The sequence below is a fragment of the Camelus dromedarius genome, chromosome 22 (assembly GCF_036321535.1).
Source record: "Camelus dromedarius isolate mCamDro1 chromosome 22, mCamDro1.pat, whole genome shotgun sequence".
Lineage (NCBI taxonomy): Eukaryota > Metazoa > Chordata > Mammalia > Artiodactyla > Camelidae > Camelus > Camelus dromedarius.
The window spans coordinates 27,052,456-27,077,076 of NC_087457.1; the positions used below are offsets into that span (position 1 = coordinate 27,052,456).

Below are 24,621 nucleotides of genomic sequence, written 5' to 3' on the forward strand. Positions count from 1 at the left end.
TGTGATAACTTTAAACTCTTTTTAAGATGGAGAGCTCTTCGACAGCCACAGCCTCACATGCTACATCCATCTTTCATACTCAGGGAGGTAAACCAGAGTTTAAGGGGAGTTTTAGTCAGATCAGCTAACTGCAGAGCTATAATTCCACAGAGTTCTAAAATTTCTTATAACCTATTTTTTTTAAACTACTCAAAACAAAAGGATTATCCAGTAGGACCATTCTAAGTATTTATTTTATAAAGGCTATTCCCATTCATATTGAACAATGACACAGAATGAAATATATTAACACGTGCAAATATACACCCTACCAGGGAAAAACATATTTCACCTTACAGTTCTTCTATTTGCCTTGGTATGCTTTGTGTTTATGATGTTTCGGAAAACAGGACTTAAAAGAAATAAATTGTTCAGACAATCTTTTGTTTTAAAATCATTCAAGGTCTCTCACAACAAGCTTTGACCAAAATACTAAACAAAAACTCGCTAGAAATTTCTGTATCTTAAACTTAAAAATTTTCATTATCATCTTTTTACAACATTTCTAAGCAAAAAGTTGAAGAGGCTTTACCAATTAAAAAATCTCTGAGGTCTACCTGCTACAACCACCACATTTTAGGTCCTGGGGAATGCAGGAATCCACAGCTACACCAGGAATCTGAGGGTCTGCTCCTTATCACAGACGTGAAGGCTCCCTCCGCTGCCCAGAACTTTACCCTGCCCTGCAGTTACTTGTAAGGAGAATAATATGAGTTTTAACAAGGATCTGGCTTTAACTCAGAAAACCAGTCATAACACAGACTAGCTGTGTGGCTTTGGGCAAGTTACTTAGTCTCTCTGAGCCTCCATAGCCTCACAGAAGATAGACTAGATTAGATTACTTTACTAGTGTGAGAATTAAATGATGCTATTCATACATACAAGCATCTGAGAAAGAGTAAGAACTCAAAAGTTCCTATTTCTTTCTCTTTTCTCCTCAGAAACGTTGAGAGTGGAGGGATTAAAAAAAAAGTTTGCTTGTGATACATTCCAGATCTAGAGTAGTTATTCTTCAATTGTGGTCCCACGACCAGCAGCACGGACACTGCCTGCAGATTCATGGCACAGCCCCCGACCCAACCTGACAAGTCACCGTCTCCGGGGACAAGCCCAGGAAACTGCACTTTAATAAGCTTTCCAGGTGTTTCTTAAGAACATTAAAGTTTGAGAACTACTGTTCTAAAAACACAAAGCACGGAGAGGCAGCATCCTCACCCGGTTCCTTATCCCGTTTCCTGCTCCTGCCTTCCGTCTCTCCCTCCCTGTTTGTCACTCAGCTCCCTTGACTGCCCAGCTATGTAGACTCAACTTAGACCTCACTGGCTCGCTTCCCAGGCCCCAGCTGGTCGCTACCCCTCCTGACAGTCCTCTCCCGCTGACAGTGTGGTGACTGTCACATCACCACCGCCGGCACCACCCTGCTGCACAGACAGACATCTCGAAGGGCCTGGTGTCCACCCAGGCTGCACAACACCCTCTGGAGCAGGCTGGCCTGGGCCCACTCAGATCCCATGTGATCCTTCCCATCCCATCCCAGAAAAAGCATCATTCTGCCAACCCACAGTGCTTGGGGCGTGGAAGAACCCCCAAGAACTCTAAATTCCCTACTTCTCCCTTTCAAGGCTTTACTTGGAATTGACAAATCAACTGAGGAAGGTTTTACAAATGGAGCCGTTCTTGTTCCCATAACCGAGTCCACCCCCACATCCCCGTTTCCCAGCCCCAGCAGCAGACAGTGCTCATCCAAACCCTTTAAGCGGACAGGTTGCCAGTGTCCTGCCGGCAGCGTGTTTCAGTTTATATCTTTTCACCCACTCTGTTTCAAGCCGAGACAACAGGAGCAACACTCTTGCAAATAAATACGTGAAACAACAGTTATGATGGACTCTTGCCAGAGATGTACATCCAATCAGTTACTGGCCTGGACTGACAGCCTCAGCCAGACAGGGAAGACATTCCATCACCCGTATTTCCAGGACCCGGTACGCAAAACCTGGGGAACTGCGCGTATCTCTGACAGTGAAGTCAGACTAAGTACTCAACCAGGAGAAGAGAAGACAGACATGTCCCATAAACCATACAGGAAAATCAAGATGTAACAGAAGAGCATTTAATGATAATGGGAAAATGAGGATCTAAGGTTACATTTTAAATTCAGATCAGAAAACTGTTTCCACACAGTTTGCAGTCTCACTACTGCTCCATGAGAAGGCTTATCCCCTGCTTTAGTCCAGCACCAAGTAGTGATAATCTTAAGGTTTTGTCAGTTTCAAAGGGGGAAATTGCTTTTCTTCCTTATGTATTTTTAATTACTAAAGAAGTTAAATATTTTTTCCCTTTAAAAAAAAAACTGGACACATGCATTTCCTCTTTTTGGAGATCATTTCTTTAAGCATCATTTCTTTACTTACTCTGTTCAGACACTGTTATAAACTACAGGATGAGGGGGAAAGCAGCAGAACTTAAAAATACGTATCTTGATACCCAATCTGTGTCAAGACAAAAATACCAAAAAAGCAATTCCATAGCAGGATAAGTTCAGGGATTTGGAAAAAAGAACATCAACTAATCTGATGCTTTATTTTCCCGGTGAGGGAGCCTGTCCAAGGTCACACGGCTCAGCCTGGGCGGCGAGACTCCACTTCCCGCGGCCCTTCAGTCTGAGGTGCTTCCTGCCACGTCACTGTCTCAGCTCAGGGAGAGGCAGTCTTTGCAGTATGAGGCACATGACTGTCATTACCTATTCTACCTATTTAATGAACAAATACTTCTGGATGAAAAAGAGCATCCACATGAGAGGTGGGTATAAGAAGGCCCACTATGCACTGTAGTGGATTTCTGTCGGTTCAGCTGCATGGCACGCCTTCTCTCTGAGTGAGGGAAGATGCCCCTTCCCCTCCCACGTGGCTGCGGTGGGGACCAAGCCGCTCTCTAGTGAGGGTGTGACCAGGACGGGCCATTGACATTCGGTTGCCCACAGTGATTGCTACACACATCATGATTTTTAGTAATTTAAAATACGTGTTCAAGTAAACTACACTTAGAAGATAATATACAAACATTATTTTAAAATATTAGGCATATGGATAATTCTTTTTAAGTTCTTCTTTAATACTGCTGATCTGTCATCTTTTCAACAACAATAAAAGAAAACATGCTTGACAGGTATGCTTCCAAATAGCTTAAAATAAATATTGCCCGAAATTTTCTTTATTTATGTAAAAGTTACTTATATTCACTTACTTTGAGGCAGTTGTGATCCTAAATGTTTTCTAAATAACACACATCCAATCCCTAAACAACCCAATGGGGAAGCAGGCAGAGAAGCTTAGCGCAGGGCTGCACAGGCAGCATCTGCAGTGCCAGAATGAAAACCACACTCTCAACCACCAGGCCACGCTGCTTCTCAACCGCGGGGCTGAACTCATCAGACCGTCTCTCCATCTATGGAGACTAAATCTAAAGGAGCACAGAGAGTTCTATGAGCACTCTTTCTTGTCGATGGCCATCCTTCCTTGAGTTGTGATTTGTCAGATTTCACCTGCTAAATAAAACCCAAATCCAAACAGTCCTTAGAATACAAGGAAAGCACAGCAGCTTCAAGAATGCCCTAGATACTGCTGAGGTGACACTTCTTCCCAACATTAAAAAATAATGTTTGTTTGCATATCATCTTCTAATTACAATGTAATGTGTTTACAATGAATAGCATTCCATGTACAATGAACATCATAAAACAAATCTTGTCCTGTTATAAACAGTAAGAAAACAACTGAAACCGGAATAACCTCTTATTAGTAAGACGTAGCATCAATGGGTCATGACATCTGGGATCATATATTTTCTCTCTACAAAAATTTCAATTAGTCCTGGCAGCCATGGCCTTAATTATTGCTTTCAAATATTAATTTTAACCTTCCAAAGAATGATTTAGCAAGGCTCCAAGATCATGAAATTAACACTGAGCAGGCTTCTTTGCCCTGGTACATTTCAATACTAATCTCCTAGTAAGACACTCTCTAAATTCGAACATTTTCTTAATTTGCAATTGAAATTCCAAACAGGATACTAAATTAAAAAACTAAGGTTTCACAGTAAATAATGATTATTCAAGTCAAAACAGTGACAGTTCATCAAACTATTACCTTATCAAGTTACCTCTGCAGCCACTTAAACACATGTACGCAAACCAGAGGAAAAGCTTCAGACTAATGAAATTCCTAAAAACCAAACTAATGAAGTCAATTAACTAACGATTAAAAAGAAACTTTACTTTGTTACTTTTTAAATACTAGGTAACTTGGCTCCGTAGCTCAGGGGTTACAGCACTGCTCTCGTAAACACTAGGTAACTCAAACTAGGGAAACGTACTATCCAGGAGAAGTTCTGAAGGTGAGCAAATGGCATATCTACACAGGATTCTGAAATACGAGTGCTTGCAAAAGATGCTGGAAAACAGTTCATTATTATTTCCTCCTTTGTGTCTCTGAATCCATTATCTTAACGTCATAGCCACTAGTAATTTGGCCCTTCTGTTAAGAAAGAGTACACACGACGAACAGCAGTGCCATACAAATTCATGACAACCTAAAATACATAGCAGTTTCAATTTTATTAAAAACTTCCATTATATTCCACCTTAATATTCTAGAAATAGAACTTAACATAATTCTTACCTAAAAATGTTTGTAGACTATTAAAAACATAAAACTAAAAGAATGAGCATCAGAGTCCACGACTTCAGAGCTGGTTCCCAACCATCCAAAGAGGCCCGGGTACACTGAACATGACAGAGAGGGCAGATGAGTCTCCTCCTGCGGCAACTCTGGTCAAGTAGTAATGACCTCCCGGAGCACAGTTTTGGGAATGACTCTGAGGCAGCAGAGCCCTCAGCAGAATGCTAGGCAAGAGTGGGGTGGCCCTGGCGCAGTGCCTGAGTCCCCTACGCCCACTCTTAACAGATATTCAGAGACTGCAAAGTTCCTAATTCAATAAAACGTAACCTAAAAATAAAACCATCCTGTAAAAGTGTGTGGTGCATTATGAATTCCAAAGCCAAATAAAAGTGACTTGGGGGAAATGCTTGTTGCTGCCTCTTCTATCTGGCCGTTCTCTTCTGAGAGCGCCTCGCTGAGTTCCATTGTTCATTCCTGACAGGGGACTGCCGTTCCTTACGCTCCACTTTAGATTGCTCACTCTGGGAAGAAAGCTGCATTTTCTTCGTTTTTACTTCATATATAATTTATGGAAGGAAGTTGAACATTCTTGTGTTTCACTTTACAGGATACTAACAGTAAACCACCCAGCCCACGCCCTGATACCCTCGGGTAACATTAGCCCGCAGCTGAACGCGTGCCAGGACACACACCCCGTGGCTCTATTCCAGGGCTTCTCAGGCTGGGGCAGCCAGGGAGTGTGCCTGGGGGCGAGGGCATTCAAATCCACTACACAGGCACGGCATTTAAAACGTATTTCAGTATTAAAATAGGCACAAATGTACTATTAGAAGAACACAAAATTGGCATGAATCTTTAGGAGAAGAAAAGAGACTACAAAAAAATGTTCCCTTCACGAAAAGACCTGTACACATGCGCGCACGCGCGCACACACACACACACACACACTCATTCTTCTGCGTTCAATCTTTGCATTGAGGTACTTGGTGGAAAGCTCAGAGAAACACAGCATTACTCTATCAGTGTCCACGAACCGGGGACTGACTCAGAAAATTTAGCGTCATCTTGATTTTAAAAGAAGGGGGTGGTGGCATGCTAATCCTGCTAACAACTTAGCTTCCAACAAAAAAAGTACATTTGAGTAGAAAAAGTTTTGCTTGGTACAGTTTTATCTTCACCATAATCACATTAATAATAGCAATACTGAACATGCAAGCATTTCCAGGCAACGTGACTCCCAGAACCTGGGGTGTCACCCTTACACAAGAATATTCCAACCAGCAGTGAGCCTCTGTACCTCATAGTGTGTCTCCTCTGTCCCTGGCTCTTGCCCTGACGTTCCTACCGCTGTTCCAACATAGCACCCCACCCCATCACGACTGCTGCCCGCCCAGGGCCCTGCCCCTCGTACTCCACAGCACGCACACTGCGCCACGCAGCGCACTGCTCGCCAAGCGCATCCCTCCAATCCCGCGCATGCGCGCTCGGGAAGGTTCCGCCATGCTCTTCACACATTATCGCAGGCCACCAATAGTGCCTGGCGTACAGCAGGAGAATCAAGTATTTGTGAACTGAATGACTCCTAGGCTGTGTCTATTTATTCAGAAACCTATCGCATGAGCCTCCCAAGATACGGTCTGTGCGCCTCCGTAATGACACACTCCGCCCAGTGAGGGAAGACGCGCCCCCGGGTCTCCCCGGCAACGCCGCCGGCCGCCTGATGCACCTGCACGCACCGCCGCGCTGCCCGCAGAAGTGCCAGGCACTTCGCGATGCACCTTCTGGCGACACAAGTGTGAGCCCAGTCCCTCTGGTGTAACTTTTTTTTTTTTTTTACACAGACTCTCACTAGAAGGTACTGGAGAACTTATGCAGGCACACAGGACGCCCTACTTGCTCCTAGGAGATGGGGGGGGGGTGCGCGGTAGACCGCACTGTGCCCTTCAAACTCACGCGTGGTAATAAAGCCTTTACCCCACTGCGCCTGTGTTTGCAGATGGCGATGCTTAACAGCCTTGAAACCCTTCAAAACCCACCCCTCTCCCCCTGGTAAATCCTCCCCACGTGGCTCCCCACAGACCTGTCTCTTCCTCATGCAGAGATCCCCCCTTCAGTAACACAAGTCAGTAGTTCTGGAAAGGTTTTTTCTCTATGTCTTTATAAGCTTCCGTCAATCTAAATATGGGGACACCAATAACACACCTCATAGGCTTTTGTGAAAATTAAACTGACCCATGGTAAAAGTTTAGAGCAGTATGTTTCACAAAGCAAATGCCATGTAACACTGGCTCCTGTTATCAGGAGCAGGATCCTGCCATTTTACTCCCAAAATAACACGATGCAGTGTGTACAACCGGTGCCCCCACTTCGGGAGCCTGAACCACGGAAAGGTCACACAGTTTCAAGTGGAGGAGCCAAGATTCGAAAGCAGGCAGTCTGACTCCAGGGTCTGGCTCTCAACTCAGCGAATGAAAACTCTGCAAAGGTTATTGCTTTTATTACTAATGTCACACTATAATAGGAGCAAAGAAAGCAAAAGTATGCATAAGTCAAGAAAGCAATTTATTTTTCCTTTCCAGTGCTGTTCTTGTAAGGTCTCATCAGTCATCTAGCAGTAAAACTATAATTCTATCTGCTTATTAAAAAGAATGCTTCTTTGTGTACACTAAAAATAGCTGCTATCCCAATATATTCCTGACAGTGTTGAGAAGTGCTGAGGAAATGGTTCACATTTCTGACTCCTCTGTGAGTCAACACCGTCCACTGATAACAATGAGGCAAGTCTACTTTGCTCTTTCTCTCTGTTGGCAGCAGTGGCCTCTCCCCCCTCCAAGCAGTGTCTCAAGTCTTGTGCAGGGAAGAATGAGTGCAGCAACTGCCCATAGAATTCACATTATTTTCAAGCACACGTGTAAAATTCACTAAAATGGCAACATACATACGCATTCTCTGACCCCCGATTCAGTTGCATCAGAAATCAAAATCAATGGCAAATCTTATTTACGGGTAAAAAAATAAAATAGCTAAAAATGACAAAATATGTAAAACGGAATGATAAAGAACACCTTCAGGTAAAAACGTACGAAATTCAAATAAAGCACCATGTAGTTAGATTTACTACCTAGTAAGTACAATTTTTAAAGAGAAAAGACCAAAACTTTAAGTATCGCTTTTAAGAAGTTTTTTAAAAAATCAGTAGAATCAACCCAAAGTAGAAGAATGGAAATAATAAGCGCAGAAAATAATAAAACAAAAAGCAAATGATAAAGAGGATGAATAATCTCAAGGTCAAAACATTTCTTTAAAAAAAAAAGTCAAATTGACTAACCTCTTACAAAAAGAGAAAAAGGAAAAAAATGAAAATACAAATAGACAACAGACAGCAGAAATGGAGAGGAAACACAAGTACAGAGGTACCACCTAGATTAAACATAATTTCTTATGAATCACTTTGTGCTAACTGATTTGGACATATGAGTGACATGAACAAATTCCTGAAAAGTGAAACTCAAAAGAACTGAATCAAAAAGAAATAGAAAACTTGGATTCTTTCAACACGCATTAAAGAAATTATATCAGTAGTTAAAATGCCACACCCATATGATTTTATAGGCTTGTTCACCCAAACAGTCAAGAACAAAATAAGGTTGGTATTACAGCAAGTACTCAATAGTAAAAGGGAAGTGGGCACATTCCTCAACTCATCTTGTCATGGAATCTAACCTTAATACAGAAATCTGACAAGAAAAGAATGACAAAGGACAATTGTAGGTCAAGTTTACTTAGGAAGATAAAATGCAAAATAACAGAGCATCAAGACATACATGCTAAAACATTTTAAAATCTCCGAAACCAAAATACATTTTACCATCTAAGATACTTTATAATCATCATTTGCCACTTAAAAAAATTAATATCCTTGAAATAGGGGTGTGTGTTACATAAATGGCATTTTAAGTTTGAAAATAGAACTCTGACAATTAAGGATAAGAATAACTCATAACCAACTTGAGTTTATCCCAAGAATGCAAGGTCAGCGTAACATGAAAACATCAATTAATGTATTTAATGTAACTTTTGCCATTCACAGAAGAAAACTTACTTGATTATCTCAAAAGAACAGAAAATCTTTTGATAAAATTCAACATCATTAAAAAAAAACAACAAAAACTCTTAGCATGCTAGGAACATTAGGGAACTTCCTTAACCTGATAAAGGTGTCCACAAAACACCTATTTACATTGAAAGCATTTCCTGTAGGATTTGGAACAAAACAAAGATGTCCATTATTACTACTTCAACACTGTAAGTCCAAGCTAGTACTGTATGGCAGGAAAAAGACATAAAAGGATTAAGGATAAGCAAGGAAGAACAAAAGTGTCATTGTTTGCAAATGTTATCAATGTCTTCATATAAATAATCTAAGAGACTTTTCCAACCAACTATTGAGATTTGTTGTAAAACGATAATATTTAAGACAAAGTTTTTTTAAGGATGTCACATAAATGGAATTACACAGTACGGAACCTTCTGAGACAGAAGTCTTTCACTAAGCATGATGGAGATTCATCCAGGCTGTTGCCATCATATTCCCTGCTGAGCGGTGTTCAGCAGATACAAGTGCCACAGTACTCTCATAGCAACATTTAGACTCACGTTTGATCAAACATCTAGTTACTGTGGCTTAGCCAAGTTGACATGTAAAATTAACCAAGAAGTAATTACGACAGTGTGGTATTTGTGAAGGGTAAATGTATAGATCAGTTGGATATAACAGAGGATCCACACAAATATGGACAATTGATTTTTGAAAAAGGCTTAAATGCAGTTTATTGAAGAAAGGATGCTTTTTCCAACAAATAGTATTTATTGAAACAACTGAACAGCTATATGCAAAAAAAGAGGAAAAAACCCTGTGTAAACTTTACATTCTACATAGAAATAAACTCAAAACAGCTTACAGCTGTAAGTGTGAAAATATTGCACTATCTTAATTACTTCATGGTTAACTTCATGTGTCAGCTTGGTCAGGATACAGTACCCAGATATTTGGTCAGAGTCTAAATGTTGCTGTGAAACTGCTTCCTAGAAGAGATGAACATTTAAATCAGCAGATTTTGAGAAAAGCAGATTATTCTCCATAATGGGTGGGCCTCTTCTAATCAGCTGAAGGCCTTAAAAGAAAAAAGATTGATGTTCCCCCAAGGAAGAGGGAATTCTGTCTGTACACTGCCTTCAGACTCAAGCTGCAACCTCAACTCTTCCTGCTGGCTCACCCTGCAGACTGGACTGGCCAGCCTCCACAACTGCTCGTGCCAGCTCTTTCAATATATCTGCTATTGGTTCTGTTCCCCTGGAGAAACCTGGCTAATACCAGCGCTAGAGCTTCACAGCAAGTCTTATAGCTGGATAGTGCATTTCCTCCAACTTCATTCTTTCTCAAAATTCTTTTCTCTTTTCTAACTCACTTACCTTTTCATATGAATTTTAGAATCAGCTTGCCTATATCTACAAAAAACCCTACTGAAATTTCTATTGGGACTGAGTTAAATCAATTTGGGAAGAACTGACATCCTTACTGTGTTTAGTACTCCAATCTATGAATATATCTCTCCACTCATTTAGGTATTTCTTGATTTCTTTCATTGGTGTTGCAGGCACTTTGAAGACTACAGTTTTGTGTACTTTAGGTTTTATCTAAATATTTCATTTTTTTGAAGCTACTGTAATGGCACTGTTTTAATTTTGGTTTCAAATTATCCACTGCTAGCTTATAAAAATACTGTTTTAATTTACGTACATACTGTATCCTCAAGGAGGTAGTGCATTACTCCTTAAGTGTGGGCTGTACATTGTGACTTCCTTCCCAAGAGGACAGTATGGAAAAGGGGGAAAAGTAACTTCACAATTAAAACAAAGCAAAACAAAACGAAACACCTCTGACAGACACGACCTCAGCCAAATTAAGGCTGACGTCAACAATGATAAGCCTTACGGCAGCACCTGCGGTAATGGAAGGGGTAGGGAGGATGACAGGTTAGGGGCCAATGATACCTTAAGTCAGCTGAAAACATGATTTAAGTTGAAGACTGTATGTCTTCAATTTCATTTGTTTCTTGTGTTCCTAGAAAAAGTGCTAACTCCAGAAGACATGCTGGAAATTTCAGCTAACAGGTATTGACAAGATGTCTGTCTCTCTGTGATCAATGAAATCAGTGATACCTTCTTCATGACTTTCAAGTACACTAAGATACAACCCTTGAGGTGCCTCGTGAGTATGTGCAGTCGTCAACAGCCTCTACTACAACCCTCACACCTGCTACCTTAGTGTAAAGATTCCAGAAGGCAGAGTTCCCTTACACCGCTCTCTGGGAAGCTTCCCATAATATGTGACAATTTCCTTACGGCTTTCGAAAGAAAAAAAAAAAAAAAAAAAGCTAATTTGTTACCAGGGCATTGAAAATATAACATTTTGGCTCGGATTCAGATGCCATACAACGATTACACATGACAACTTTAATGGAGGAGGAAACTTCATTTCTTGGCCACATTTAGAAATTCAAATACCTTTGTTAAAGGTATTTCAAAAGCAAAACCTGTATTTCCACCACCCCTGTATCTCCAGGTTCCTCCTGTTACAGGATGATATCATACTTCAGTTGGAGCCTACAGTAAGGGAGAAAAATCTCAGATATGACTATAAAAAAGCAAATGTAGCATAAAAACATTTTCCCATATTGGGTTCCACAGGAACTGGGAAATGTTACCAAAAGTCAGACAGACAAACAATAAGCCAGCTTCCACTAAGAAACAGAAGGCAGCTTTCTGTTGCTCTTTTTTTCCCCTGCAAATTAAATCTCAGCCTGGTTTTAGCAACTTCCAAGGAAAAACCAGGACTTCCAATCTTGATTAATCTAGACTAGCCTCTGTGCCCAGGAGGCTGGCTATCAACCCTCAAAAGTCTCCTTAGGCAACCTGCATTTACACTATTCTTTCACTGCTCCTTGGGTTTCACATTGTGTGTGTGCGTTTCCAGAAGATTTTATGTGTTTAAGGATATACTTCTGGGGATTATTTCTATAGTTCGTTACTAAAGAAGTTCCTCTGAAAATAGCCAAGCAATCTTGAGAAAGAGGAACAAAGCTGGAGGTATTATGCTTCCTGACTTCAAATTATACCACAAAACAATCATAATCAAAACAGTATGGTACTGGCACAAAAACAGACACAAAGATCAACGGAACAGAATAGAAAGCCCAGAAATAAGCCCAGGTACATATTACTCTGTGGAAAAGGGCGCAAGAATATAACAACCAGGAAGAGACAGTCTCTTCAATAAGAGGTGTTGGGAAAACTGGCCAGCTACATGGAAAAGAATGAAACTAGACTATTTTCTCACACTATCCAAAAAAATAAACTCAAAATGGATTAAACACTTAAATATAAAACCTGAAACGGTAAAGCTCCTAGAAGGAAATACAGGCAGTGTGCTCTCTGAAACGGGTCTTAGCAATTATTTTTTTCGATCTGTCTCCTCAGACAAGGGCAAGAAAAGCAAAAATGAATACATGGGACCACATCAAACTAAAAAGTGTTTGCACAGCAAGGGAAACCATCAACAAAATGAAAAGGCAACCACTGAATGGGAGAAGTTACTTGCAAATGATAGGTCTGAGGGGTTAATATCCAAAATATGTTAAGAATTTACACAAATCAAGATTAAAAAAAACCAATCTGATCAAAAGTGGGCAGAAGACCTGAACAGGCATTTTCCAAAGAAGACACACAGATGGCCAATAGGTACATGAAAAGATGCTCAACATCACTAATTGTCAAGCAAATACAAATCAAAACCACAATGAGAGATCACCTCACCTGCCAGGATGGCTATCATCAAAAGGACAAGAAACAATGTACTGGAGAGGATGGAGAGAAAAAGGAACCCTAGTGCACTTCTGGTGGGAATGTAAATTGGGGCAGCCACTATGGAAAACAGTACAAAGGTTCCTCAAAAAGTTAAAAACAGAACTAGCATATGATCCAGCAATTCCACTCCTGGGTATTTATCTGAAGAAAACAAAAACACTAATTTGAAAAGATAGCTGTGCCCCAGTGTTCACTGCACCGTTGTTTACAATAGACAGGACAGGGAAGCAGCCTAAGGGCCCCCTGATGGATGGATGGATGGATAAAGAACACGTGATATGTACACATATGTAAATAATTCAGCCATCAAAAAAGTGAAATCTTGCCATTTGCAACAACATGGATGGACCTGGAGGGTATTACGCTTAGTGAAATAAGTCAGAGAGAAAAAGATAAATGCTGTATGTTTTCACTTCATATACGAATTCTAAAAAACAAAACAAACAAACAAGTATAACAGAAACACTCCCAGATACACAGAACAGACCAGTGGTTGCCAGAGGGGAGGGGGTGGGGGGTGGCTGAAATAGGTAAAGGGGATTAAGAGGTACAAAATACCAGTTGTAAAATAAGTCACAGGGATGTAACGTACGGCACCGGGAATACAGCCAGTAACATCATAATAACTTTGTATGGTACGTAATGTATAAAATTATCAAATCACTGTTATACACCTGAAACTAATATAATACTGTAAGTCAACTATACTTCAATTTTTAAAAAAAGACAGTTTTATGGGTTTATTTATCATTTTATATGTGAATCATACAGACCACACTCTGTGATGGAAGATTCCAGAATGATCAGCCTCTGATACTTCCAATATCCTCACTCCCTGTAACCATTCCAGGCTTAGCCCAGGCCACTGTGTCTAGGAAAGTCAGCCAGAAGTCATCTTTTGCTTCACACCTAACATCTTACCAATCAGTCCCTGGAAGCAAGAACTGGTTACAAAGCAAAGGTGGTGAGTCTAGTCTTGAACACATTAAAGTGATCTGAAGGTTACATGTATAAAATAATCCCTTTTTTAAAAAAGTCTAGAAGAAAAATTATGAATATTTTCCCATTCTTCACACAGAAATAGGCTATCTAGGCATTTTATAAAACCCAGAAGCATAAAAGACTGGGCTTTTCCAACCACATTTGTCTTAATCTGGCCCTACACGGTCTCCGTGCACCTGAACTGTGACCTTCGTGTGCAGAGAGCAGACAAAATGGAATGTCCAAGGTTTTTGTGTTCTGTCTTGAGAAGAAATACACATGTACAGTTTCTGAGAGAACATATGGGGTGGTGAATGAGAAAAGAATAAGCCAGAAGTCAGAAATTCATACTAGAATTCTGATTCAGGTGTCTCTCAAGAAACAAAAAGTGTTACAAACTCATGAGATGGAGGCACCATAATTCTTTTCATGCCTCAGTGAGAATCTGAAAAATAAAAGAAATGTTTGTGAAGAATGTTTTCAGTTTCTCGGACATGAAGTGCTATAGAAGGCAAACGGGAACTTGAGAAATGATCCATAAATAAGTTCTCTTCAATCTATTAATCTGGCCCAAAAAACCGGCCACACTGGGATAGTTTGCAAAAAACTTCCAATTCCTAAGAAAATGAATTAAAGTTACCAACTATTCCAAACAGAAGCTTCTTGAAAAACATTTCTTAATTTTTAAAAAACTTCAAATGCCCACCACTGAGCCAGATGGTAAAGAGAATTTAAAAAGGTAAGCTTTACTCCCTGCCCTCGAGGAACATGAAGGTAACGTCACCGGAAAGGCCAGACGTCTTCGTGAAGCAGATGAAAAGCACGCGTGATGAGGCTCCGTGCACCTACATGCTGTAATTAACAGGACCAGAGAAATGTATCCATTGAATCATTCATGAGTCAGCAAACGCTTCTCGAGAGCCTGAAACAGGCTGGACACCCAAGCTAAGTGACGGGCACACAGGCGGAATGACAGCAGTTGTGACGGTAACTCCAACAGCAGCTCCTTACTGAATGACGGCGGTGTGGCAGGCCCTGCGCTGAAGCCCTCTGCACGATCTCATGTCAGCTCCCAACAATCCTCTGAGGCTGGCATTGTGCAGAATATCCCCATTTTTCACATTATAAACAATGAGGCTCTAAGAAACTGGGTCAAATAGATCTGATTTTGTTTCAGACCCTGCTCACTCACAAGCTCAATTACTCTCAACCTCAGTTTTCTTCATCTATGTAATACAAAAGCATCAAGTGATATTGTTATGTTGGCACCAAATGGATCAGAGTTAATACCAAGTACACAGAAGAACCAGCAGTCAAACTCGGGTCCATCAGATTCCAAGGCCTACATTCCAGAACCGCAACACTACAGAGAGGGCCAGGAGTGAGGTTTCTGCTGCAAATGAAAGCTTTTGTTCTGAAGCTGGTTTAAACAGTAAGAAAATCTATTACCCCACCTAACACAAGGATGGCTGGGGACACCAGGGCTGACTGTTTCAGTGTCTCAATGACGGCACCAAGGACCTCGCCTTGTCCATCCCTAGTCCAGCATCCTCGTGCTGGCTTCATCCTTAGGCTGGCAGCAGGCAGGGGCCACAGCTTCAGGCAAACAGCACCGAGCAGAGCAAGAAAAACTGTCTCCTTCTCCAGCTTTCTTCCAGCTTCAAGTGGACTTCCCCTCACCTCTCACTGGCCTGAACAGGCCACGTGTCCGTTCCTGAACCAGTCTTCAACAAATGGGGTGGAATTCCTACAATTGCCATATACTAAGTGCCTGGGATAGAATGAAGAATTAAAAGATGTACCTAAGGAGACTGAAAACGTAAGCTGTCTCTTAACGAATCCTTAAGACGTGGCTTATAAGGGGGAGGGAGACAAGAATTCCAAGTGGGGTGAGTGGAGAGCTGGAAAAACGAAACAGATGCTGGCCAGAGAAACGCGCTCTCAGACCACGAAGGAAGTCCAACGTGGAGTCACACAACCGCTGGTGTTAGGCAAGTAAGCACCCATTTGAGCCACCAAGTTTAGAGCAATAAAGACCTGAAATACTAAAAATACACACACATTCAACCTTGCATCTAATTCAAAACGCAACTAATCTTACAGTACAGGAAATAACAGAGAATCTTGGTACAGCATTCTGCTTCCTTCTTACAATTCCTTCCCCACTGTCACACGTAAATAAAAATAAACCAGTGTGTGCATACATAGGCCACAGAAGACTTTCCAAATCACAGTTATTTTTCATATTCATGCAACCAGGTTTGATGTAAAAGCTAAGAGTACAGTAATATGTAAATCCTAGAAAGTTCTAAGGAAATTGCTTGTTTCATCTCCCAACAGGTCCCCTGCTATTCCGAAGGAACCTCTAGTTTAATTTGTCTTGAAAATGACAAGAGTAGGTAGAAAGAACATCACCTATTTACCTTCATGCCCTATTTTGAGGCAGGTACTGTATATTCGGAGGAACCCCAGGATGCCTGCTGGGTTGGGGAGGGTATCGGGGTCATTGCACCTGACACCCTTCTCTGCCGTAATAGGATTCCAGAGGATCAGATTTGTGAACAAGCTCCCAGGAGCAAGCCTCCACTACTGAACACGTAATCCTGGATGCGCAGCACCAGCACCATCTCTCAGACAGTCCGTAACAATAACCAGTTCTGGTGAACAGTGGACAAAAGTGATCTGACTACCCGAATGGACAAGATGGTGGCTACTCAGGTACTCCGAGGACGGACGGGCCCACAGAGATGGTCTCTGCAGAACTAGAAGAGAGTGGACGGCTGGAGGAACTGACAGGGCCGGGACTAGGGTGACGCAAGCCATGGTTCTGGGGCACAAAACGAAAGGAGGCATTCACTCTCGGGTCACGCAGCACGATGCCAACCCGCACCTGCACCGCAGGAGAATGAGAGTCTCCTCACCTCTACCCCGAGCCCCATCTTGTGAGATGCCTTGCCTCAGCCCAGTCCGGCCCTGGACGCAAACAGTGCCAACTGTATGCATTCACTGCAGTCCTCAAGGCCTCCCAAGCCGCTGCAGCTCAGAACATGACACGCTGCTTCTCTCTCCTCCTTCGGAGGGAGGAGCATGGGAATGAGCGTGAGTTCTGCTGGAGCTGAAGGCAAACACACACCTACAGACTGGAGTAAATTCAAACAAGAAGTGCACCGAATTTTCTACTTCGACATTAAAAAAATTCATAAAAAGGCAGACTGAGTATGAAAAGTTTTCAACAGGCTTAACATTATGTAGGGGCAGGAAGGAGCAAGAAAACTAGACAATACTATAAAATTTCAAGCCCAGTATTATATGATGCGAGACCAACAAAAATGTCTTTAATTTTAATTTTCTTTCACAACTGAACATACAAACAACCGTCTCATCAAATGAGCATTTGACTGAAGGGAAGGATTCATCACACTTTCACTGATATGAGCATTTTCAAATTGTCCTTTAGCATTCATTTTTATAAAATAACAATGAATTTATTTAAAATATTTCAATAGTTATGAAAATAGTGTCTCAATGGCTACAATACCAAAGCAGAGTAGCTGTCAGGGCACACCCACACACAGCTAAAAATGTCTGTCAGATAATCTGAATTCAGCCTCTGAAGGCAGACTTCAAGGTGCCCCGGGACTGTGAGTCATTTGAAAATAGAACTGGCAAAAACAGAGGATGCACCTGTATCTTCCAGGACACACGCCTTGTTTCAGGTAAGAGCTTCCAGCCCTGAGCCATCGGGGCTTGAGGGAGACGGAAGGGAAGACTGATTCTAGACCAGCCTCGCTCCCCTTCCCAACGTCTTCCACAATCAAAAGTAGCCCAGATAGTCCCATGTCATCTCCAAACACCTTGGCGGGGGGGGGGGGGTAGCACTAGGGACATTTCCTGCACTTGGGATGACTTCTTTGACCACACATTGCATCAGAAAAATTTAGTGTGTCTAGTAATTTCTAAGTTTTTGTGGAGAAGTTTGAGCTACCATAGATTCTAAATTCTGACATAAGAGGAATTCAAAACTGAATGCTGATGAGTAAGTACAAAATAACCATGAAATCATATTTCAGAAGCTTTGATACAACTCAAGGGGTGATCAGTAATCTGTACAGGAAGAAAAAAAGTTTTCCTCAACCCTCTGAGGGTTCCCGGCAGGGTCAAAAAATTAAACTGACAATGACAGATTCACAGGAGAAGAGCACACAAATGTATTTAAGGAGTTTTATGTGACACGATAGCCTTCGTAGGGAAAAGAAGACCCTAAGAAACAGACCTATGTGTTGTTATGCCAAGTCTGATGGAGCGTGGACAGTCATGGAAGAATATGACAGTTAAGAGGTGTGCTTGAGCTTATGGGAAAACAAGAATATTCACAGCTTTCCCTGCTGGTACTAATGAATAGTGAAAATAAATTAAGCAATCTCAAGAAAGCACAAAAAATGAAAAACAAAACGGAAGGAGTAAAAAAATACAGAAAAGTACTGAATTGGAAAAATAGTTAATAACAACAAAGTCAAGAGCTGGTTACTTTAAGAAGAAATACACAGATAGCTGAGTGATTAGGTAACCTAAACTGGAGAGGGAAAAAAAAATGGCAAAGTACAAATACACTAAGCAATAATGAGAACAGGAAAACAACCAGAGATACAGTAGAAAGGAAAAGAATGTTAAAGGATTATCTCGTCCAATAAATCGAAAAATGCTGATGATTTTCCAGGAAAATAAAAATACCAAATTGATCCCTGAAGACGGAAAAATCTAATCAGTCACATAGCTACCAAAACAGTTATCCAAGAACTAATCCCCCAGAAAAAGTATGAGATCAAACGAGTCATGAATGTGAACGCTACCAAGCTGCAGGGAACATAAAATTTCAATGATGGTTGAACTGCTCCACGGAAAACAGGCAGAGCTTCCAAATTCTTTTCAGGAAGTCAGCATAATATTAGAACCAAAATCTGATCAAGGGAGCATTAAAAGAGGGGAAGAAAAAAAAATCAGAAAATTAGACTGCTCTTACAAATATTAACATAAAAATCCTAAATAAAACACTAGCTGAGAATCCAGCAATCCAGTTTTAAAAAAATGACCAAGTGGGCTTTATTCCAAAATTCAAAATTAGGAAATTAATAAAACTCATTATATTAATAGCTTAAAGGACAAACTCTCTCTACATAGTCAAAAGGCTTGTGAAAAAATTCAAAATGTGTATTTACTATGTATCAAAAAAAAAAAAAAAGAGACAAATGAACATCATGTCTACAACACTAAGATTTAGGGAATAATATCTTACCATCCCTGCCTTCAAACATAAAGAATTAAAGATACATTTCAGGACAGACTCCCTTATATCTTTCCCTTCCCAGAGGACATGGCAATCCTAGTATCAGGGATAGACCACTCCTGTTTTTAAATCTTGACTACATATGTATCCATAAATGTTATACACTCTAGTTCTGTGGGTTTTTTAAAATTTACATGAATGTTATACTATATATATATAGTATATGTGTGTATATATACACATACGTGTTATACTATATATTAATTATATATTATGATATATTATGATGTATATAATGGTATTAGGATGTTATACTATATATAGTATATGTATCGATATATAGTATATGTGTCTATATATATATATATATATATATATATATATATACACATACACTTCTGAAACTTGCTTTGCTTCTCTAAACACTATCATCAAGACTTATCCATGTTGATACACATAAAAAGATTCTAGTTCATTTATTTTAATGCTGTATAGCATTCCATTCTATAACTAAACCATGAAAGTTGTTTAATACAATCCCCTATTGATGGATATCAGGATTATTGCCAATTTTCTGCTTTTTTAAGTTATGTTACAATGAACTTGTTTGTACATACATACATACACCCGTGCAAGACTTTCTCTAGGATATACTAAATGGAATCTTGGGCTACAGGAAAGCAAATGTTTAATCTGACACACGTCGCCAGCCCCTATCTCAGTAGTATTACTGACACACTTCTATCAGCAGTGAGGAAAGCTCCCACTTCCCCACATTCTCTGTCTGTCTACCCAGCTCTGCCATTACGGTGTGAAGGCAGACACCGGAGCGTACACGCACGAGCGTGGCCGTGTCCCAGCACGACTGTATTATGAACACTAAAACTGGAATTGTATAGAATTTTCACTTCTTCTTTTGACTTTTTTTTTAATCATTTAAAAATCTAAAATCCATGGTTAGATCACAGGCCATTAAAAAGAAAACAAATAGGCATGGGCAGGCTCTGGCCCCCAGACCACAGTTGGCTAACAATTGCCTTGGAACAGTTCTCACTGAAACAAAAGAAGAAAGGTATTTTGTGTTTAGGTGATGGTCACTGCATAAAACGTCTTAACTTTCTCAACTAATTGTGTAACTAAATCAAGTAACTGGATCATGCTTAAATTACTTTACCTGGCAAACCTGAAAGATGTAGATACCAGAAATATTCCTTGCACTGACAACCGACAGATCACAGACATTTTCTGCCTCTCTATTAGGGCAACAATGATCACAAACAATTACCCGTATCAACAGTCTCATTGTCTTCCTTCACAAAATGTTAAGTTTTTCAAATGTGTTTTATTTGTTCCATCTATCTTATATCAGAGGAATTTAAGAGAACTTCTCCCAAAATGTAGACAAGGTAAAATTAAAATATTAAACATGAATGAAGATTTAGGGATATCATAATTTTAACAAACACTCTCTCGTTATAAACATGAAATATTTGAACTTTTCTCTGTAAAGAGGTTTTTATTTAAATAAACAGTAAATTAAGCACATAATAATAATACAGTGGCCCCAAAGTAACTATATAAAATACAAGTCTTCTTCCCCAACTTGTAGTCTCACTCCCCAGAAGTAGCCACTAATAAAGTTTCCTTGTTCAAGACCATTCTAGCTGACAAACGTCAGGATGAGTGAGTTTATGAGTGAGTGTGTGTGTAACTCAAACGGAATCACAGCAGAGATCCTCGCATCTCAGTACGCACACCCTTTTCCTTTTCAAGTCACAGTATTTAATTCATTCTATATGCCATGATTATTTAACATGAATAAAGGTGTTTTTCAATAAAATTTATATATACACATACACACATCCCTTAAGGCAGTTGACTTTGTGACCCTGGAAATTCAAAAATAATTTTGTGTTTTCCAACAAGTCTCTTCATACTCCTCTTCAAGAACGTAACAGAGAAACCAGCTTTCCTGTTTTTTCTTAATCCCCAAATTATTAATTAACTTAGAAGGATTTAATCTTAAAGTAGTAAAAATATCCTTTTTATACTTGCAAAGGTGACTTTTACCTCCATAGCGAGGACGTCACTTCTGGTATCTCGATGAATCCAGAGGTTAAGATGACTTCTATTTCCATTGTGACTTTCTTTAAAATTCATCAACAAACAAGTTCAAGTTCCTTGGATGGACTGCTTAAGAACTATATAATTATCACTATGGATGAATAACAGAATAAAGAATTCTGGAGTTAAGTATGGGCCTTGGAACAAGAATTGACAAGAATGGAAAGGAAATGAAGTTCACACATGAGACACAGGGTTTTCTATGATTTACACACAAAAACCTTCCTAAAGGAGTTAAGCGAATATCCGTCTTAAATAAACACTACATGCTCATTTAAGTTCTCGCTTTTATCCCAGAGTATCTTTTTGAATTAACATCCTAACATTGTATCTGTGTTTTTAAAACTAGCATCTTAAAAATACAAAAATCCAATTTAAATTTTCAAAATTAGAGAAGACTTTTGTTTCAAAAAAGAAATCACTGTTTTCCAACACAAATCTCTGTCTTCCGTTCACGGACGGCTACCCAGAGGTGCGCGTGTGAGGAGGCGACGGGCCCCTCTGAAGGTGCAGGACTCCGCGGGTTCTCCTGAAACCTTAAAGAAGAAAGTTAGGTTTTCTTCCTGCAGACTGTGTGAAGGGCTAGTGCTTCAGGGCTTGCTCTCCAGAGTGAGCTGGGAAGAGGCGAGAATGCAGGATGGGGACAAAAGGCGTCTCTTCCCGGAGTCCTGTATTCTCAGAGCGAGAATTACTTACGTTATCACCAGAAATCCCTAAACCGGCCGTTCCCAACCCTCGTGCCCCTACCGGGCGAGCCGGCTCCCGCAGCCCGGCGAGGTCCCAACGCCCTTCTGCAGAGTGGACTCGTGGAAATCCACCAGCAGCCGCCCCTGCGGGGCCGGGGCGACGCTCCGGACCCCCTGCAAACGGGCCGACCTGTGTGCTTTCCTGCCACCGCTAATTCGGGTAAACACAGCTAGTTTAAACAGCACAAAGACGTATAATCAGAAATCATACAAGAGAACCAAACAGCAGGTCTAAGCAATCACCGGGAGTCAGTAAAATTTAGACTGCAGCAGGCTGGAGGGCAAAGAAACAAATACCATCAGGACAAAAGAAGTCTTGTAAGGAGGCAAAGTGTCGTGTGGGGAGTACGAGAGGCGAGGTTTTTCAAGACAGAACGTTGGGAAATTTCAGATAAATCATCGGTTTTCTATGCAAACCACTACACACGGCTTCTTTTCGGCCACAATAGTAAAGCCAGTCAGACGACTCAACGCTTGGCTACTCGGCTGCGCCCGCAGTCTTTCCTCATTTGAATAGTATTTTAGGAATGTTTTGTCAATGTGTCGGATGATTATTCACTTCTGCCGCCTTCTTCCCTTCACTGTGATAGTTGTGGTCATAGTAGCAATTTATTTTATAGGCAGAGCATTCACAATATCAAATGACGACCTTTTTTTTTAACCTGTTAAAAATTCATATATTTATTTGCCCACAATTCCTTTAAAAAGGAAGGTTAACTTTAACAACTGTTGCTCATAGCAACACAGGAACAAAACATTTTTTACATGCATAATCTAAGCATTTAATTAAAATTCACAAACTTGGATCTCAAACCGAGTCAAAAAGTAGAAATGTAAGAATACTAGATTCCCAAATAACAACAGATACACAGTATGTTGTTGAGCTATCACAAAGACAAAAGGAGGGGGTGGGCAGCAACTTGTGACAGGGATAAGGAATGCACAAGTTTAAAGATTCCTTTACAACCACCGCTTTAGTGAAGCGCTCATACTCTTCCAGGCATATAAGTAAATTAAACAAAAATACACCACACTCCCAGTTTCCAAGGCCAGAGCCTGAATCCAGATCTAAGGAGTGTAAAGCAAACGCTAATGTAGCAATTTATAGAAAGAGATGGTTTTCCCCCCAATACTTAAGCTCAACTACAAGTGTCAAGATTAAAAAAGAATTCCCATCAAGGTCTGTAATTTATACACTTGCAAAACCAAGGCATTCTCAGACAACTGATTGCCCACCAGGGTTTAAAGCAGTGAAAAAGACAGCGTCCTATTAAAGAATCTAGAATCTAGAATCCATTTAAAATAATCAGTTCACCTGTTCTCAAATGGGAGTTGGGGTCTGGGGGGTGCAGGGACTGTGGATGGCACATTTGGAAAACAGTGGTTCCACAGAAGCCTGGATTGGGAGACGGCTGTGGTACAAGGTCAAAGGGTTTTAGAACCAGAAGGCAAGGATAGAAAGGATTTATAGCACATCAGATCTCAACCTCTGAAAGAACTTAACGCACTGGAATAAGGCAGAAGTGATAGTCAGATCAACCTTTAACTGAGCACCTAACACGCACAAGACACTGCACTGGGTCCTGTGGGGCGCACACATAAACAAGAGTGCACACAGCTTAACCAAGGGCAGCCTACCAACTGGTTTGGGAAAAGAAAGAATAAATTCTGAAAAAGTAATGGTTCAATTTGAAGAGTCAAGAGAGGATCCATTCAGTTTTGATGCAGATGCTAAAACAGGCGCCATGAGAAATAAGGCACTGGAGGATTACGTGTGGCTGGGCTGCCAAGGAGGCTTCGAGGGCTGAAACTCAGGCTAAGTCTGGAAGGGTGGCTATGACTTCCAACCTCAAACCCAAGGCCAAGGGCCCTTCTGAGTGGTACCTGGAGGTCGCACAGAGTGAAAAGCCACAGCTTTGAAGTCAGACAGACGTGAGTGAGTTCTGCCACCACCGATTAACAGCTTCGTGCCCTGACACATGCCGCTTCACCTGTTAACCTTCGGTTTCCTGAAACCCCAGTTTCACTGATGGTTCCTATCAAAGGTTTCGTTTACTCAATAAATATTTATCAAGAGCTTGCACAGAACCAGACACTGAAATACAACAGTGAACAACACACACACAGGACCTGCCCTCATGGAGCCTGAAATGACATATGAAGGCTCAACAGATAACATCTGTATCATCATCATCATCATCTTCTTCAGCATCGTCATCTTTAGCACAGTGGTGGGAACTATAACATACATTCCAGTGAGAACAGATACACCATCTTAGCTGGAACAAGGTTTCACAAAAAAACAAAACAAAACAAACCTGACATGCTTCAGTCCCAGGACCTCTTCTTTTCCTTTCTCCCAAGAACCTCACCCCATTCCACAATTTAAAAATACTACCTATGTATACCCAAGTTTAGTACCTCCAGCTCTGAAGCTGTCTCCCAAACTCCAGACTCTATGTCCAGCTGCCTATCAGACACCTCCGTGTAAATGTCTCCACAGGCATCTCAGACCAATAAATCTGAAACAGAACTCTGGATCACTGATGCAACTGGACACCAACCAACCAAATTCCTTCCTTGGCCTTTCCCCATCAGTAAATCCGTAAATCCTTCATTCCTCTCTTTTCTTTATGCCTCACGTATCTAAAGCATGAGCAAGTTCTTTCATTTTTACCTAAAAGACAGGTCCCCAATCTACTGACTACTCTCCATTGCCAAGCCGTCATTCCAGCTGAAGATCTGATTGTTTCTCATCTAATATCACTGCAGTAGCTTCTACGATTCCTTCTCCATAGAGCAATGATCTCTTTTTATTTTTTTAATGGATAAGAACATATCTCAC

General features: G+C 40.7%; 1 protein-coding gene and 1 pseudogene across 1 annotated transcript in view; one reads left to right on the plus strand and one right to left on the minus strand.

The window, feature by feature from the left end:
- Window positions 1–24,621, minus strand: part of WWC2 (WW and C2 domain containing 2) — a 129,876-nt gene that overhangs the window by 94,390 nt on the left and 10,865 nt on the right. The gene's annotated exons all lie outside the window — the stretch shown is intronic.
- Window positions 11,768–11,866, plus strand: LOC116149274 (small nucleolar RNA U3; annotated as a pseudogene).